We start from the raw sequence: 16,258 nt of genomic DNA on the forward strand, positions 1-16,258 counted from the left end.
TCCAGGCACTGCTGCTGTCTGGCCCCTTTCCCTTGAAGCCTGCTCGCTGTCGCTCTGCTGAACCCACCCCAGAAGTCACGAGGCCTCTGGAAAACACTGCCCCTCCCCCTCGCTCCCGGTGGGTACCTAAATGACCGCAGCACACTCAGGGTCAGTCTCGGCGCCCTCCCTGGTTACACAACTCCAGAACTCAAAATGGATAGTCCCGAACAATCTCATGTTAAAGTCGGAAGGGACTTCGACTTCATTTACTCCACTATTTGTGTTGTATTATTGGGTAACAGGCGAGGAGAGGACAAGCGACTTACCCAGGGCTATGATCCCAAAGGTGAGGGACAATCCAGCCCCGCGTATTACCACACTGCTCAGAGGGCGGTCGCGGACAGCTACAGGGACAGGACAGAACTCTGCACCATGTTCCATTAGACCAGGGGTCAGGAACCTTTTTGGCTGAGAGAGCCATGAACGCCACATTTTAAAATGTAATTCCGTGAGAGCCATACAACTATCCGTGTAACCTTACGCATTATCCAATAAAAATTTGGTGTTGTCCCAGAGGACAGCTGTGATTGGCTCCAGCCACCCGCAACCATGAACATGAGCAGTAGGAAATGAATGGATTGTAATACATGAGAATGTTTTATATTTTTAATATTATTTTTTTTTATTAAAGATTTGTCTGCGAGCCAGATGCAGCCATCAAAAGAGCCACATCTGGCTCGTGAGCCATAGGCTCCTGACCCCTGCATTAGACCCATGTGATTAGTCAGGGTCCCAGGCGGAAATGAATGGCCTGCTCCAAAATGTAAATTTGAGGTCCGCTGTTAAGGAAATCATTGAAGTGTGGACAGGTAAACCACAAAGGGTGACAAGTAACCTGGGGCCAGGAAGGGGGGAGGCGGGCATTGTCAACCCTAGGCCTAACCAGTGAGGTTCCCAGAACCCATACCTGCCTGGGCGGCAGCCATGAATGACCCAACAGGGATGGAGCTGGGGTGATCAAGATTCCAACCTCTGCTCTCCTGCCAGCCCTTTATTCAAGGCAGCCCCTGCAGGTCAGCCTCCGGGGACACAGACGGTGGGGAAGGGCAGAGAGAAAGTATATGGGGTAGGAGGGCAAATGAAGATGTTCAACATACATAACCCGCTGAGCAGAATGTAAAGTCAAAGCCCAATGGTAAGGAAGGGGAAATGGTGTGAGCCCAGAGGCAGAGCCATGAACAGCAAAGCCCAGGTTTGCAGATGTCCAGAAATAGACCCCAAAAAGGATTCAGTTCTCCTAGGCTCAATCTGCTCTAGACCAATATCACTCCAATAGTTATGGCCAGGCAGTCTCTGGAGCTCACTGAGAGTAGGCCTATGCCTTTAATTTTTTTTTTTTTTTGGCTATCCCTCCACTACCCTAAATACAGTGTGATTCACTCCTTGGAAGTTTCCTGGTTCTGCCAAAGAGGTCTGAGAGAAATCATTCCTCCAGATTCCTGCTCTACAAACCTGGACAGGTGTGTAAAGCCAAGCCCAGTTTTGAAAGGATTACAAAGCCCGTTGATCCTAGGTTATGCCTTTGCAAGTAGGAGCAGCTGCTTCTGAGTTCATAAAGGGGACGTGACACCCAAGATGTGAGTGACCCCATATGCTGAATGCTTTGGGACTCACAGATAAGGAACTCCTCCGTTTGCATGAACAAAACTGCTCCATAGGCAAGAAACTGCTCAGAATGTCTGGGTTTTATCTCTTCTCTCTTATCGGAAAAATGCAATAGGTACAGAGAGCATGATAATATTTTCTAGTTTCTCTATTAGCAGTTGTTTTTCAGCTTAACACGGCCTTGGAGACATAAACTCGAAAGCAACTTGTTTTCAACCAAGAAATAAACCTGCTCCGTTGGCATGTTATTTTGTTTGTACAATCTGGAAACACGTAAGGTACAGGACATACATTACAAAGATTTCTGAGCCTCTGAAACTATTCATAGATTCCAGTAATTAACTATACAGGAACCATAAAACAGGAAGATAGAAAGACTGATTCCGTAGCAGACATCCAACACCTAAAGTAATTTCATCAGTTCATTCCACAAACGTCCCTTGAGCGTCTACGCGCGTGGCTGATGCTGCAAAGGGTTTCCCACTGGGCAAGGGGATGCGGGCCCAAGGAGGAAGAGATTGAAGAAATACTCCCTCAACAATGAGCTGAAATCTTGCAGCTCTGACCATTTATAAGAGCTGCCGCGACGTGAAAAAGGAAAGAACTTTTTATTTCCTTACACAACAAAACAGTGTGTGAATTATGCAGGCCTCTTGCTCGTGAGATCTTCTGTCTCCATCCAACGTGTTGTTACCTGTTACTGGCATCGCCTACCTGGGCTTGGGCTTGACATAATTTAAAAGGAGAATCCAAGCTGACTGACAGTCAAGGAGAAAAGTCTGGTAATGAGGCTTAGCTAGTAAGTAGTTGGTGATTTTTACCCAGAAGGAGAAAAATCCCCCCACCCCACCCCCCAGATTATAAAACGCTAAAAAGACTGGGCAACGGTGGTAACCCCTGCTGCTACCACACGGAGGTGGGGCAGGCATTTCCATCCGGAGCGCAGTAAACCACCTGGAGTCCAAAGCAGCAGGGACCCGGCAGAAGCAAGTGAAGCAAAGTAGTCACAAGAATTTGGAGAGGGAGAGCTGTTGACTTCTGAATTTAAGTCTGAACTGGGGAGACAGGCAGAGATTCAGACATTGTTCAGGTAAAATACAGCTTCTGATATGAGGCTATGCCTGCCAGGAGAATTCTCTCTCCAGGAGCTTAAGGCTACCTAAGAACGCTGGGGCAGCTGCTGACCGCCCTTCCCGCATGACACCCTCCCCGATTCCCTGGGCCACTTAGCTCTGCCTGTCCACTAGTCGCAGTACCTCCTGCAGTCCTCTCTAGCTCGATTCATATCTTATTTTTCCCGAGCGGGCTTTAAGTTCTTGAAAGGCAGAGTCTCTACTGCAGGATCCGTACAGCCTCCCAGAGCCCATCAACATGTTGCTATTAATAGAAATTATTATTCTACACTTGTGACTGCTTAGCTTTGTTTCCAAGGGCAAGAATTAGAGGCAGAGCAAGTGGCCATTCTGAGAGGAGGATCCTGGGATTCCAGACCCCTCCCCCCTCTCCTAGAACAGTAACAGCCATTCAAATTAGAAAGCCCTAGAATCTTGGGTTAAAGAAAGGAGGACACTTGATTGTTGTCCTTACTACTTGTCTAGGTGTCAAAGGAATGTCACCTGGGCACAATAAGTCTATAAAGTTGTATGCCGGAGAGAAGGGGTGGACCAGTTCTTAGCGTGGGGCATGAGATCTTCAACAGAGCGAGGTCCAGAAGGGGAGCCTCTGAGAGGCCCCTGGGGGTTGGGGACCGTAGAAGGAGGAGGCTGTGCCTGGAAGGCTGAGTAGGGAGAAAACAGAAAATGCCAGAAGGGGATGGAAGCAAGCCAGGCGTATCTGGTTCTCATAACTAGAGGTGAAGTCTATGACATCAACTCAATAGCAAATATTTAAACAGAGACTTGGCTTGTGGAGCTGAAGTGTCAGCTAATTTTTTTTAATTGAGTTTAGAGAAAGAAGAAGGAAGAGAGAGAGAAACATTGATCAATTTGTCCAAGGATCAATCCTGCAACCTTGGCGCACTGGAACAACGCTCTAACCAAGTTAGCTACCCGGCCAGGGCTCAGCTAATTCTTGATATTGAGACATAAGGACCTGGCCAGTTGGCTCAGTGGTAGAGCATCAGCCTGGTGTGTGGATGTCCTGGGTTGGATTCCCAGTCAGGGCACACAAGAGAAGTAACCATCTGCTTCTCCACCCCTCCCCTTCCCCCTCTCTCCCTACAGCCATGGCTCAATTGGTTCAAGCGCATCACTCCCAGACACTGAGGATGATTCCATGGAGCCACCACCTCAGATGCTAACATTAGCTCTGTTGCAATCATGGTCCCAGATGGGCAGAACATCAGCCCCAGACGGGGTTGCCGGGTGGATCACAATCAGGATGCATGCGGAGTCTTTCTCCTCTCATTTGGAAAAGAAGAAAAAAAAACCATGAAAACATGTTATTTGGAACGTGTGATTTAGAGATGTAGTAAGTGCATAGATTTTAAAGCTGAAAACCTTTAAAGACCTAATCTATCACTCTGAAGATAGGGAAATCGAGATTCCAAGGTAAAGGCCGCCCCGCCTCCGCCGCCAGACTTACGAAATAGGGAACAGAGTAGCCAAGAAGCCTGTGTTCTACCCCATCAGGCTCTGAGCTTGAGGCGCTTAATCAGCAGAAAGAATTCCAGCTAAGAACAAAAAAGCTTAAAGCAAAAAAAAAATTTTTGACAAGAAGTTAAGTAGTGAGTTAACAGCAGCACGTATTTGGAAAATATTTACATTGCTCATTAACTTTAAAATAAGAAAAACTTCAAATACTAGTTAAATATTGACATCCTTATCTACTCCTGTACTAACAAGCTGGTGTACTTTGCAATGATTTATTTACTGATTGCCTGAAGGCTACCTGAATGGCCAAAAGTTGGATAACTTGTATTACTTTTCTTTGGAGAACTTTGACCCTTTTTTGGTTGAACTATAGTAAAAAAAATAAATAAACAAAACAATAATAGTTAATTTAAAGTAATTCAAAGTGTTCTCCTAAATTTGTTGACTTAAATTGGTTTCAAGATATTTTTTCATTTAAAAGTTAAACGTTATTAAATATAACACGGCATTATAAATTGTTGGGCGGATAAAATGTATTATGCTCACTTTGTTAAAAATAAGAGGCCGTAGCCCAGGTGATATTAATGTGTGTTAAGAATCCTTGTAGCCTGGGGCTTGGTTTTGGGATTAAGCCTTTCCCACCCTTTTTGATGTGGGGTGGTACAATCCAATCATGCCTCAGAGAAGTGACTTTGCATTAGAGACTTCCCTACTTTGTATATTGGATTAGAGGTTGTGAAGCTACAGTATAAAGTGGGGGCAAAACGGGAATTTGCCCTCTTGGTTCCTGGGATGATTAGAGAGAGCAGAAGAGAGCAGAAAAAGGCCACGTGGAGGAGGCCAGGAGAAGCAGCCAAGATGGCGGAGTGCTGAGTGAGATGCCAGTTGTGTAGAGTTTGTATCTGGGATAAGGAAGGAGATGGGGAACTGAGGAGAATAAGGCTGGTGAGCTAGAAACCTTTGATTCTAGGAAACTCGGATAAATCAGTAGCTTTGTGAGCACTGAATGTGATTGGGTTTTGGAGCCCAGGGTGTGTTTTTACTTGCCCGCCGGGTGCAAGCTAGGATTAAAGACTATGGCCCACCAGTTTGTGGCTCCGTTGTTTCTTTGCCGACTGTCCGAATCCAATGCGAACCTGCAAGGGCTGGGCTGCTCTGATGGTGGCCCTGGCCATGGCTGCTGGCCTTACATAAATCATTTCATTTCTCTTGAAGACACAAAGTTTGTTTTGCTCAGAATTTTGCTGAGACTGGCACCCCATTCTGAGGAGTCACAGACAACACTGCCAGTCCTGGTGGTCAAGTCACCAGTAGCCTCGGCCTTGGTGGCCATCAGTCACCTCCTTAATAGAGGTATATGGTCTCTCTTTTCTTTTGACATAGGTTCTCCCCCAAAAGGATTTTAGTGATAAAGATGAATAAAATCATTAAACTAGAGGGGGGAAATTACATTCTTCCCTGCCACTCCAAGTGTGATTTATTGCATTGATTAAACTAATTTACTTTCGTTTCCTGAAATCTGAATTAGCTTAAATATAGATTAAAGCAGCAAAAGCTCTCCACTACATTAGTCTCCCCATTCCAATTTAATTATTGATTTATTTATTTATTGATTGATTGATTTTAGAGAGAGAGCTAGGGAGAGACAGAAGCCCTGACCGGGGACTGAACCGGTTAGGATGCATGTCAGGATGATGCCTGTGGAAAAAGCAGCCACGTGCTGAACCCGACAAGCTCAGGGGCGGCCGGCACGGCGGCCTCGCAGACTCAGAGACCTCAAGTAACCACACGGGATGGTCTGAAATGAAAACTTTTTAACTAAAAGCAGTTCATGGTGGGTAGTCATGACCTAGGAAGATGTTTCTCTCTAACAAAGGTCAGTGTTGACTTTAATCTAGCCTCTCCATTGACAGTAACTTACCTGATAGCATGCAGGCAATCTTTTGCTATCAGGGCAGGCATCCCACCAGAGCAGGAACCAACAAAACTCCTGTTGTTGTTATTACCATGATATTTAATTATTAACTATCTTATTCCTATGTAAAAGAAGTTTCAGTAAGTATATACATTGTTACTTTTTATCTAAGCCCAGAGATTTCCCCCTTTCACTTTCTCCTGCCTCCCTTATCTATCACAATCAATTTCATGTAACCCCACTGCGTCTTTCCCTTTGACTCTAATGTATAATATAAGTGGTGAAAACCGCTCTTTTAGGAAGATTGTCTCAACTTCTTGAGACTTTGCTTCCCAGCAATTGTCGACGGTTTGGCTCAAATAAACTCATAAAAGACATTCTCACAGGTTTGGAAGGTTCTTAGGTCGACATGCTGTAACCAACTGAGCTATCTGGCCAGAGCTCCAGTTTGGTTTTGAACTCTGTATGCCATGGTTCACAAAGCACTGTGCTTCGGGGCTCCAAGAGGCAACGCATCGATCAAGGTGCAGCTCCCGCATTCAGAGGTGGGAGCCCCTGGCATCAGACGTGCTGTGGCTAAGATGCAGGATTCGGCATCAGAAGATCCAGAAGTCAACCCTGACTCCACTGCTCCTTAGCTGCTGTCAGCTAAGAAATGCCCAACCCTGTAAGAATTTTTATGAGTTTATTTGCGCCAAACTGTCCACAATTGCCAGGAAGCAAAATCTCAACAGGTTGAGAAATTGCTCCAGAAAAAAGGCAGATTCATCACTTCATTTATACATAAGAATTAATGGGGAAGACATAAGGGGTTGCACGAAATCCACTGGTGACAGATTAGGGAGGTGGGAGAAAGAAAAATGGGGAAATCTTCGGGATTGGGTAAAAATAAACTGTACAGACACACACCTTTTCACATAGGCAGGTTAAAGATAGTTAACATCCATTAGCATGATAATAGCAATGAAGAGATTTGTTATCTGCTCTGGTGGGGTGGTGGTGCCCTGAGGAGGCTGGAAAATTACTCTCCTTTTTCCAGGGCATGTTATTTTTACATTTGAAAGGTGTATTTTCAGGTATGTTATCATAGATGCAAAGACAACAGACAGGTTCAGTTAGGGTCAGCACTGACCTTTGTTAGAGAAAAATACCTTTCTAGGTCATGACTACCCACCATGAACTGCTTTTAGTGAGAAAGTTTTCACTTCAGACCATCCTGTGTGGTTACTTTAGGTCTCTGAGTCTGCCAGGCCATCCTTGCAGGCCTCCACTGAGCTTACTGGGTTCAAAACGTGGCCTCGTTTTTGTCCATACTGTGTAATGGGAGCCCTTCCCCTCCCCCACCCCAGCTCACTTCCGTGTCTTATAAAATGGGCTGTCTTGCCTGACCTGTGGTGGCGCAGTGGATAAAGTGTCGACCTGGAAATGCTGAGGTCGCCGGTTCGAAACCCTGGGCTTGCCTGGTCAAGGCACATATGGGAGTTGATGCTTCCAGCTCCTCCCCACCTTCTCTCTCTCTGTTTCTCTCTCTCTCTCTCCTCTCTAAAAATAATAATAATAATAAATAAATAAATAAAATGGGCTGTCTGGAGCATTACTGAGAGATGTGATACTCTAAACCAGTGGTAGTCAACCTGGTCTCTACCGCCCTCTAGTGGGCATTCCAGCTTTCATGGTGGGCAGTAGCAAAGCAACCAAAGTATAAATAAAAAGATAGATTTAACTATATAGTAAGTTGTTTTATAAAGATTTATTCTGCCACCTGACCAGGAGGTGGCGCAGTGGATGGAGCGTTGGACTGGGATGTGGAAGGACCCAGGTTCGAGACCCCGAGGTCGCCAGCTTGAGTGCAGACTCATCTGGTTTGAGCAAAGTCACCAGCTTGGACCCAAGGTTGCTGGCTCAAGCAAGGGGTTACTCGGTCTGCTGAAGGCCCGTGGTCAAGGCACATATGAGAAAGCAATCAATGAACAACTAAGGCAGGGGTCCCCAAACTTTTTACACAAGGGGCCAGTTCACTGTCCCTCAGACCGTTGGAGGGCTGGACTATAAAAAAAAAACTATGAACAAATCCCTATGCACACTGCACATATCTTATTTTAAAGTAAAAAAACAAAAACAGGAACAAATACAATATTTAAAATAAAAAACAAGTAAATTTAAATCAACAAACTGACCAGTATTTCAATGGGAACTATGCTCCTCTCACTGACCACCAATGAAAGAGGTGCCCCTTCCGGAAGTGCGGTGGGGGCTGGATAAATGGCCTCAGGGGGCTGCATGTGGCCCGCGGGCCATAGTTTGGGGACCCCTGAACTAAGGTGTTACAAGGCGCAATGAAAAACTAATGATTGATGCTTCTCACCTCTCTCCATTCCTGTCTGTCTGTCCCTGTCTATCCCTCTCTCTGACTCACTGTCTCTGTGAAAAATAAAAAAAAAAAGATTTATTCTGCCAAACTTAGCGAAATCCGACATAAAGTACTTGGTAAGTAATTATTATTATATGCTTTAACTTGCTGTAACTCTGCTTTATAAATTTTATAAAGTAAAATTACTTCCCTACTTTATAAATCACCATTACTGTGGAACCGGTAGGCGGTTAGAAAATTTTACTACTAACAGAGATACAAAAGTGAGTGGTAGGTATAAAAAAAGTTGACTACCCCTGCTCTAAAACATCCGGTCACTTCTAAGCCACCCAGCAGCATAAAATATGAGTGATTTTATTATTTTTACTTACAATGATGAATAAAGGTTTTTGGCAATTCATCATGATTATCTGGCCTGAATCATCACTCTTCTACAGATTCCTATTGAAATAAACCTAAATAAGGCACATATTGTACTTCCAAAAGCTAGAAAAATGTCCCTTACAAAGGCAACAGTGTCCTGACCAGGCGGTGGTGCAATGGATAAAGGGTTGGCCTGGAACGCTCAGGACCCAGGTTCGAAACCCTGAGGTCTCTGGCTTGAGTGTGGGATCATAGACATGACCCATGCTCGCTGGCTTGAGCCCAAAGGTTGTTGGCTTGAGCCCAAAGGTTGCTGGTTTTCTGAAGCCCAAGGTCGCTGGCTTGAGCAAGGGGTCACTCGCTCTGCTGCAGGCTCCCAGTCAATGCACACATGATAAAGCAATCAGCCTGACCTGTGGTGGCGCAGTGGATAAAGCGTCGACCTGGAAACGCTGAGGTCGCCGGTTCGAAACCCTGGGCTTGCCTGGTCAAGGCACATATGGGAGTGGATGCTTCCAGCTCCTCCCCCCTTCTCTCTCTGTCTCTCCTCTCTCTCTCTCTGTCTCTGTCTCTCTGTCTCTCCCTCTCCTCTCTAAAATGAATAAATAAATTTAAAAAAAAATAAAGCAATCAATGAACAACCAAGATGTGGCAACTATGAGTGGATGCTTCTCATCTCTTTCCCTTCCTGTCTGTCTGTCCTCTCTCTCACACTTAAGAAAATAAAAAATAATCCCCTGAAATGCAGAATTGTCTTATTGATATATACTCGAGTTTTGCGTATTGTCAACCTCCTCACGTTGGGCGGTGAGCAAGTTGCTGTATAACTTTAAAATTTTATAGGTTATGTACTATTCTAATATGCTCACAGTGTTGGAAACCTGTCTATATTTCTGAATATTATAATACTGTGAGGCAGTTTCAAGAATTAAAAAAAAAAAGAAAACAAAAGAAAATAAAAAATAGACCTGTGGTGACACAGTGGGATAAAGCGTCAACCTGGAACACTGAGGTTGCCGGTTCAAGAAAATAAAAAATAAAAGGCAACAACGTTTATCACTTTGATTTGCTGAAATAAATTTTATTCAGAAAAGGCAACTTTTTTGTATTGTTGAGTGAAGTGTCACTCAGCTAGCTCGGCAACGGTTCCTACCAGGAACAGAGAGTTCTCTGTGCTGCTCTCTGGAGTTTGGGAAGCTCCGGAGCCAGATTACCGGTAGGAGTTCCACTCTGAGCCTGCCTTCTTCCTATGGATAAACAAGCTTTGGCAGGAGCTTCCCGTGTGTGTTCATTTCTAAAGAAAGCCTGAGATCAACCCAGGGGGGCAGCCCAGTTCTGCACTGGGCTGACTGCAGAAAAGTTTCACTTCTCCTTAATTTCCGAAAATTAACTTTGAAAACCTCCAAACTTTCTCCCTTCCTTCCCTCCTTCCCTTCCTCTCTCCCTCCCTCCCTTGCTTCCTCCCTCCCTTCCTTCCCTCCTTCTCCCCTTCCTTCTTTCCTTCCTTCCTTCCCTCCTTCCCTTCCTCCCTCCCTCCCTCCCTTCCTTGCTTCCTTTTAAATAACTTCATCGAACTCCTTTCTTCTCTGACATTTCTTCCCCCAGAACTTTTGTTTTGTAAATAGTTAATGCATTGGTTTCCTTTACAAATCTAGGCAAATTTAAAAGTACACGCTGAGAAGACTTCCTTCTGCCCAAGCCCATGCAGCCCACCTCCCCCACCATGGACAGCCCTTCATGTTAACTTCTTGTGTATCCTTCCAGTGATTTTTCATGCAAACAGAAGCAAACATAGGTCATTATTTTTGCCACTTTATAACCCTGCAACAACAGGCTACATGCGCTCCTTGTACCCTGGCATCCGCTGGGTAGGAGGGCTCACCCTCCCGCTTTTGATTAGAGCTGCACTGATAGCCCTGTGTTGCTAGACACTTGGGTTACTTACCGTCTTTGGCTATGCAATGTCACCAGAGATAACTGTCATCTCCGACCTCTCAGGAAGGCATATCTGTAGGTTAAAGTCCTAGAAGTGGAATTTCTGGGTCAAAAGATTGACCTACATTTTCGATTTCAAGACCTCTAAATCCATGGAGGGAGGAGAGGAAAGCAGGGTACCGGCCGTGGTCTGGGAGCTGGTACTACACCCCCTACCCGTCTCTGCAGTGAGGTCGCGTGCAAACGGAGAAGAGTTCAACGCTTACAGCAATTTGCCATTGCTGTGACATCCAAGTCAATGATCATTTTTCTAAGCAGATGATTTTTATTGATTTTCCCCATCTGTGACGACTGGGAAGAAAATATAATTACTTCTATGGCTATGCTAACATTATAAAACTTTATTTATTTATATTTATTTTTAACAGAGGCAGAAATAGACAGGGACAGACAGACAGGAAAGGAGAGAGATGAGAAGCATCAATCATCAGTTTCTCGTTGCGCATTGCGACTTCTTAGTTGTTCATTGATTGCTTTCTCACATGTGCCCTGACCGTGGGCATTCAGCAGACCGAGTAACCCCCCGCTGGAGCCAGCGACCTTGGGTCCAAACTGGTGGGCTCTTTGCTCAAGCCAGATGAGCCCGCGCTCAAGCTGGCGACCTCGGGGTCTCGAACCTGGGTCCTTCCGCATCCCAGTCCGACGCTCTATCCACTGCGCCACCACCTGGTCAGGCTATGCTAACATTATAAACATAAATGTGAGATTCACTTTCAAATAATTTCAAAGGCAGTAAAGTTTGTCATCTAAACGTCTGAAAAAGTTGTGGAAGAATAAGGATGCTCCTAAACATCGAAGAATAAAACAAAATTAACCAAGAAGTAAAAACAGAGTTCAATCATCTAACAACTGATTGAATACGAACATATTTCTTTTTTTTTTTTTTTACAGAGACAGAGAGAGTCAGAGAGAAGGATAGACAGGGACAGACAGACAGGAACAGCGAGAGAGATGAGAAGCATCAATCATCAGTTTTTCATTGCAGCACCTTAGTTGTTCATTGATTGCTTTCTCATATGTGCCTTGACCGCGGGCCTTCAGCAGACCGAGTGACCCCTTGCTCGAGCCAGCGACCTTGGGTCCAAGCTGGTGAGCTTTTGCTCAAACCAGATGAGCCAGCGCTCAAACTGGCGACCTCGAGGTCTCGAACCTGGGCCCTCTGCATCCCAGTTCGATGCTCTATCCACTGCGCCACCGCCTGGTCAGGTGAATACGAACATATTTCCATGCGAGAGATTCAAGACCAGAAAACACCTGGATGAACTACAGGGACAGGGAGATAGCGAGCCTGTCCTAGATGAAACAAGCAGACAGTGACACTCACAAAATGTAGTAGCAGGTGCAGGTGCAAGGCCTCTCCTGCAAAAGGACATGGTCTCCCGGGTAGAAAAGCTCTGTGTCCATCATGCTAGCTACCTGGACACAATCTCCAAAAAGTGGGAAGGAGGTGTCGGGTGAAAGAGGAATGTGCAGGAAGGAAAGTTTAGAAGTTCTATTGAGACTTTATAGTCTGAGCCTGGCCTGTGGTGGCGCAGTGGATAAAGTGTAGACCTGGAACGCTGAGGTCGGTGGTTCGAAACCCTGGGTTTGCCCACTCAAAGTACAAATGGGAGTTGATGCTTCCTGCTCCTCCCCACTTTTCCCTCTTTTTCTCACCCTTCTCTCTACAAATGAATAAATAAAATCTTTTTTTAAAATTTTATAATCTGATCCTTTAAAATATACATTTTTATTTTGCAAGTAAAATTGTCAGCATTGGGTTATTTCTAGGTATATGCCATTTATTTATTTATTTTTATTTTTTTTAAAGATTTTATTTCTTTTAGAGGGGAGAGAAAGAGAAAGGGAGAGAGAGAGAAGGAGGAAGGAGCAGGAGGCATCAACTCACATATGTGCCCTGACCAGGCCAGCCCAGGGTTTGTGACCAGTGACCTCTGCGTTCCAGGATGACCACTGCGCCACCACAGGTCAGGTCGGTACATACAATATAAACAAATACATACATTCGGGATGCAGACTCATTATTTTTTATTCTGAGAGGTATGAAATCAAAAGCGCTGCAAGATCACTGCCCTAGGAAGGTCGTAGGACCCGAGGACAGGGACCACTGCCCGCTCACCATTGCTCCCCGGGGACACAGCCTGGCACACAGCAGCCAGAGAAGTTGTGGGGCTCCGACGCAGCGCAAGAAATCAGCACCTGCCTCGTGGACCCGACTGCTTCTTCCTGCAGGTGTGGTTGCTAAATACTCAGCTTCCAACGAGTGAGGACAGAGCATTCTTCATCCGCCCTGCCATGAGGCTGATACTGAAACACCGTGTTTTGGCCTTCTAGAGTTGAAAGAAAGATTAGAAATCAGCTGTCAGGCTGAATTACATGGGTTTATACTACATCGGCCCATGGGAAGCGTGGGGGGTAGCTACTTTCTGGGTTCAGGGTTTCTGCTTACAGTGATGAGAAGTTCTGGAACGAGACAGAGCTGAGGTTGCACAATACTGTGAACGTCCTTCATACACCAAAGCAAACACATACGGGGTGAAACGGTCCATTTCCTGCTATGTATATATATATATATTTACAATCACAAAAAACCCCCAAGTGTTTCGAAAGAGCTAGAAGTGTGATTCACATGTAAAGTATTTTTATTAAGTCAGCTTGGTGTCTTTGTGACATCTGTAAAAAACTGTTTTGAAAGATCGAAAAGTGTGATTCACATGTATTTTTTTATGTATTCATTTTAGAGAGGAGAGAGAGAGAGAGAGTAAGGGGGGGGGAGGAGCAGGAAGCATCAACTCCCATATGTGCCTTGACCAGGCAAGCCCAGGGTTTCGAAATGGCAACCTCAGCATTCCAGATCGACACTTTATCCACTGCGCCACCACAGGCCAGGCTAAAGTATTTTTATTAAGTCAGCTTGGTGTCTATGACATCTGTCTTTGTGACATATGGTGTCTTTGTGACATTTCAGAATAGTTGCTATTTCCAATGTTACTGAATTGACTTCTCTGGAAGGAAGCTAATTTCCAATGAGAGAACCTTGAATTTTGAGGTCTTTTTTATTTTTTTATTTTTTAAATGTCTTCTGGTAGATCTTTTTTTTTTCTTTTTAGATTTTGTTTATTCATTTTTTAGAGAGAGGAGACAGAGAGACAGAGAGAGAGAGAGAAGGGGGGAGGAACAGAAAGCATCAACTCCCATATGTGCCTTGACCAGGCAAGCCTGGGGTTTTGAACCAGCGACCTCAGCATTCCAGGTCTACACTTGTACCCACTGTGCCACCGCAGGTCAGGAGGATTTTGAGGTCTTTAAAAGGATTTTATAGTCCTGGCTGGGTAGCTCAGTTGGTTTGACTGTCACCCTGATAACTCAAGGTTGGGGGTTTGATTCCCAGTCAGGGCACATACAACAGTCAACAATAAGCTCTCTCTTTCTCTCTCTCTACCTCTCTCTCTCCCCCTACCACTCTTTCTCAAATCAATCAAAAAATATTTTTTTAAATTTTATTTACTTATTGATTCCTTTATAGAGGGAAGAGAATGAGAGAGAGAAAGAGAAAGGGGGGAGGAGCAGGAAGCATCAACTCCCATATGTGCCTTGGCCAGGCAAGCCTAGGGTTTTGAACCAGCGACCTCAGCATTCCAGGTCAATGCTTTATCCACTGCGCCACCACAGGTCAGGCTCAAAAAATATTTTTAAAAAGAATCAACTGGCCCTGGCCGGTTAGCTCAGTGGTAGAGCATCGGCCCAGCATGTGAAAGTCCTGGATTAAATTCCCAGCCAGGGAACACAGGAGAAGCGCCCATCTGCTTCTCCACCCTTCCCCCTCTCCTTTCTGTCTCTCTCTTCCCCCTCTGCAGTCAAGGCTCCGTCAGAGCAAAGTCGGCCTGGGCGCTGAGGATGGCTCCATGGCCTCTGCCTCAAGCATTAGAATGGCTCCAGTTGCAACGGAGCAACACCCCAGATGGACAGAGCATCGCCCCCTAGTGGGTATGCTGGGTGGATCCCAGTCAGGTGCATGCGGGAGTCTATCTCTCTGCCTCCCAGCTTCTCACTTCAGAAAAATACAAAAAAATAAAAAATAAAAAAATGAATCAACCAGTGAGTGCATAAGTAAATGGAACAACAAATTGATATTTCCCTCTCTCCAAAATCAATTTTTTTAAAACTTTTAAAAAAAATAGATTTTATTAAAATCTTGCTTTGAGCCCTGGGTAGATAGCTCAGTCGGTTAGAGCATCGTTCCAAAGCACAGAGGTTGCCAGTTAGGTCCTTGGTCAGGGTACATGAAGAGATTAATGTTCCTGTCTTTCTCTCTCTCTCCCATTTCCTCTTTTTAAAAACAATTTATTTATTCAGTTTAGAGAAGAGAAACAGAGAGGTGGAGAGAGAGAGAGAGAGAAAGAGAGAGAGAATGGGGGAGGAGCAGGAAGCATCAACTCCCATATGTGCCTTGACTGGGCAAGCCCAGGGTTTTGTTTTTTGTTTTTATTTTCTTTTATTTATTCATTTTTAGAGAGGAAAGAGAGAGGGAGAGGAGAGAGAGAGAAGGGGGGAGGAGCTGGAAGCATCAACTCCCATATGTGCCTTGACCAGGCAAGCCCAGGGTTTCGAACCGGCAACCTCAGCATTTCCAGGTCGACGCTTTATCCACTGCGCCACCACAGGTCAGGCAAGCCCAGGGTTTTGAACTGGCGACCTCAGCGTTCCAGGTCAACGTTTTATCCACTGCGCCACCACAGGTCAGGCTCTCCCCTTTCCTCTTGCTCTAAAATCAATACAATAAACATTTTAAACTTTAAAAAAAAAATCTTGCTTTAAAATAAATGGGATTATTTAGGGTGAAAGAAAAGTTAGTTTTATTTTCCCTATATAGATATTTATCAGAATTAATTATTCTGGATTTCTAGGAACTTAGAGTGATTTAGTCAGCCATGAAGATGTACCAAAGAAAGTCCACTATGCGAAACTAGCACCCTTTAGAAAAATGCATTAGTGGAAGCATGGAGTTTTTAAAAAAGGAATAAACTATCCTTGTACATTATTTTAAAAACTTTCTGCACATGGTGGTCATTGTAGACCTAGTGAGCACGGATTTCAAAAAAAGTGCTGTCTAGCCTGACCTGTGGTGGTGCAGTGGGTAAATCATCGACCTGGAACTCTGAGGTCACTGGTTCAAATCCCTGGGCTTGCCTGGTCAAGGCACATATGGGAGTTGATGTTTCCTGCTCCTCCCCCCCTTCTCTATCTCTGTCTCTCTCCTCTCTCTCTAAAAATTAATAAATAAAGCCTGACCAGGTGGTGGCGCAGTGGATAGAGCGTCGGACCCCGAGGTCGCCAGCTTGAGCGCGGGCTCATCTGGCTTGAGCAAAGAGCTCA

Source organism: Saccopteryx bilineata, chromosome 7, assembly GCF_036850765.1.
Source record: "Saccopteryx bilineata isolate mSacBil1 chromosome 7, mSacBil1_pri_phased_curated, whole genome shotgun sequence".
NCBI classification, from domain to species: domain Eukaryota; kingdom Metazoa; phylum Chordata; class Mammalia; order Chiroptera; family Emballonuridae; genus Saccopteryx; species Saccopteryx bilineata.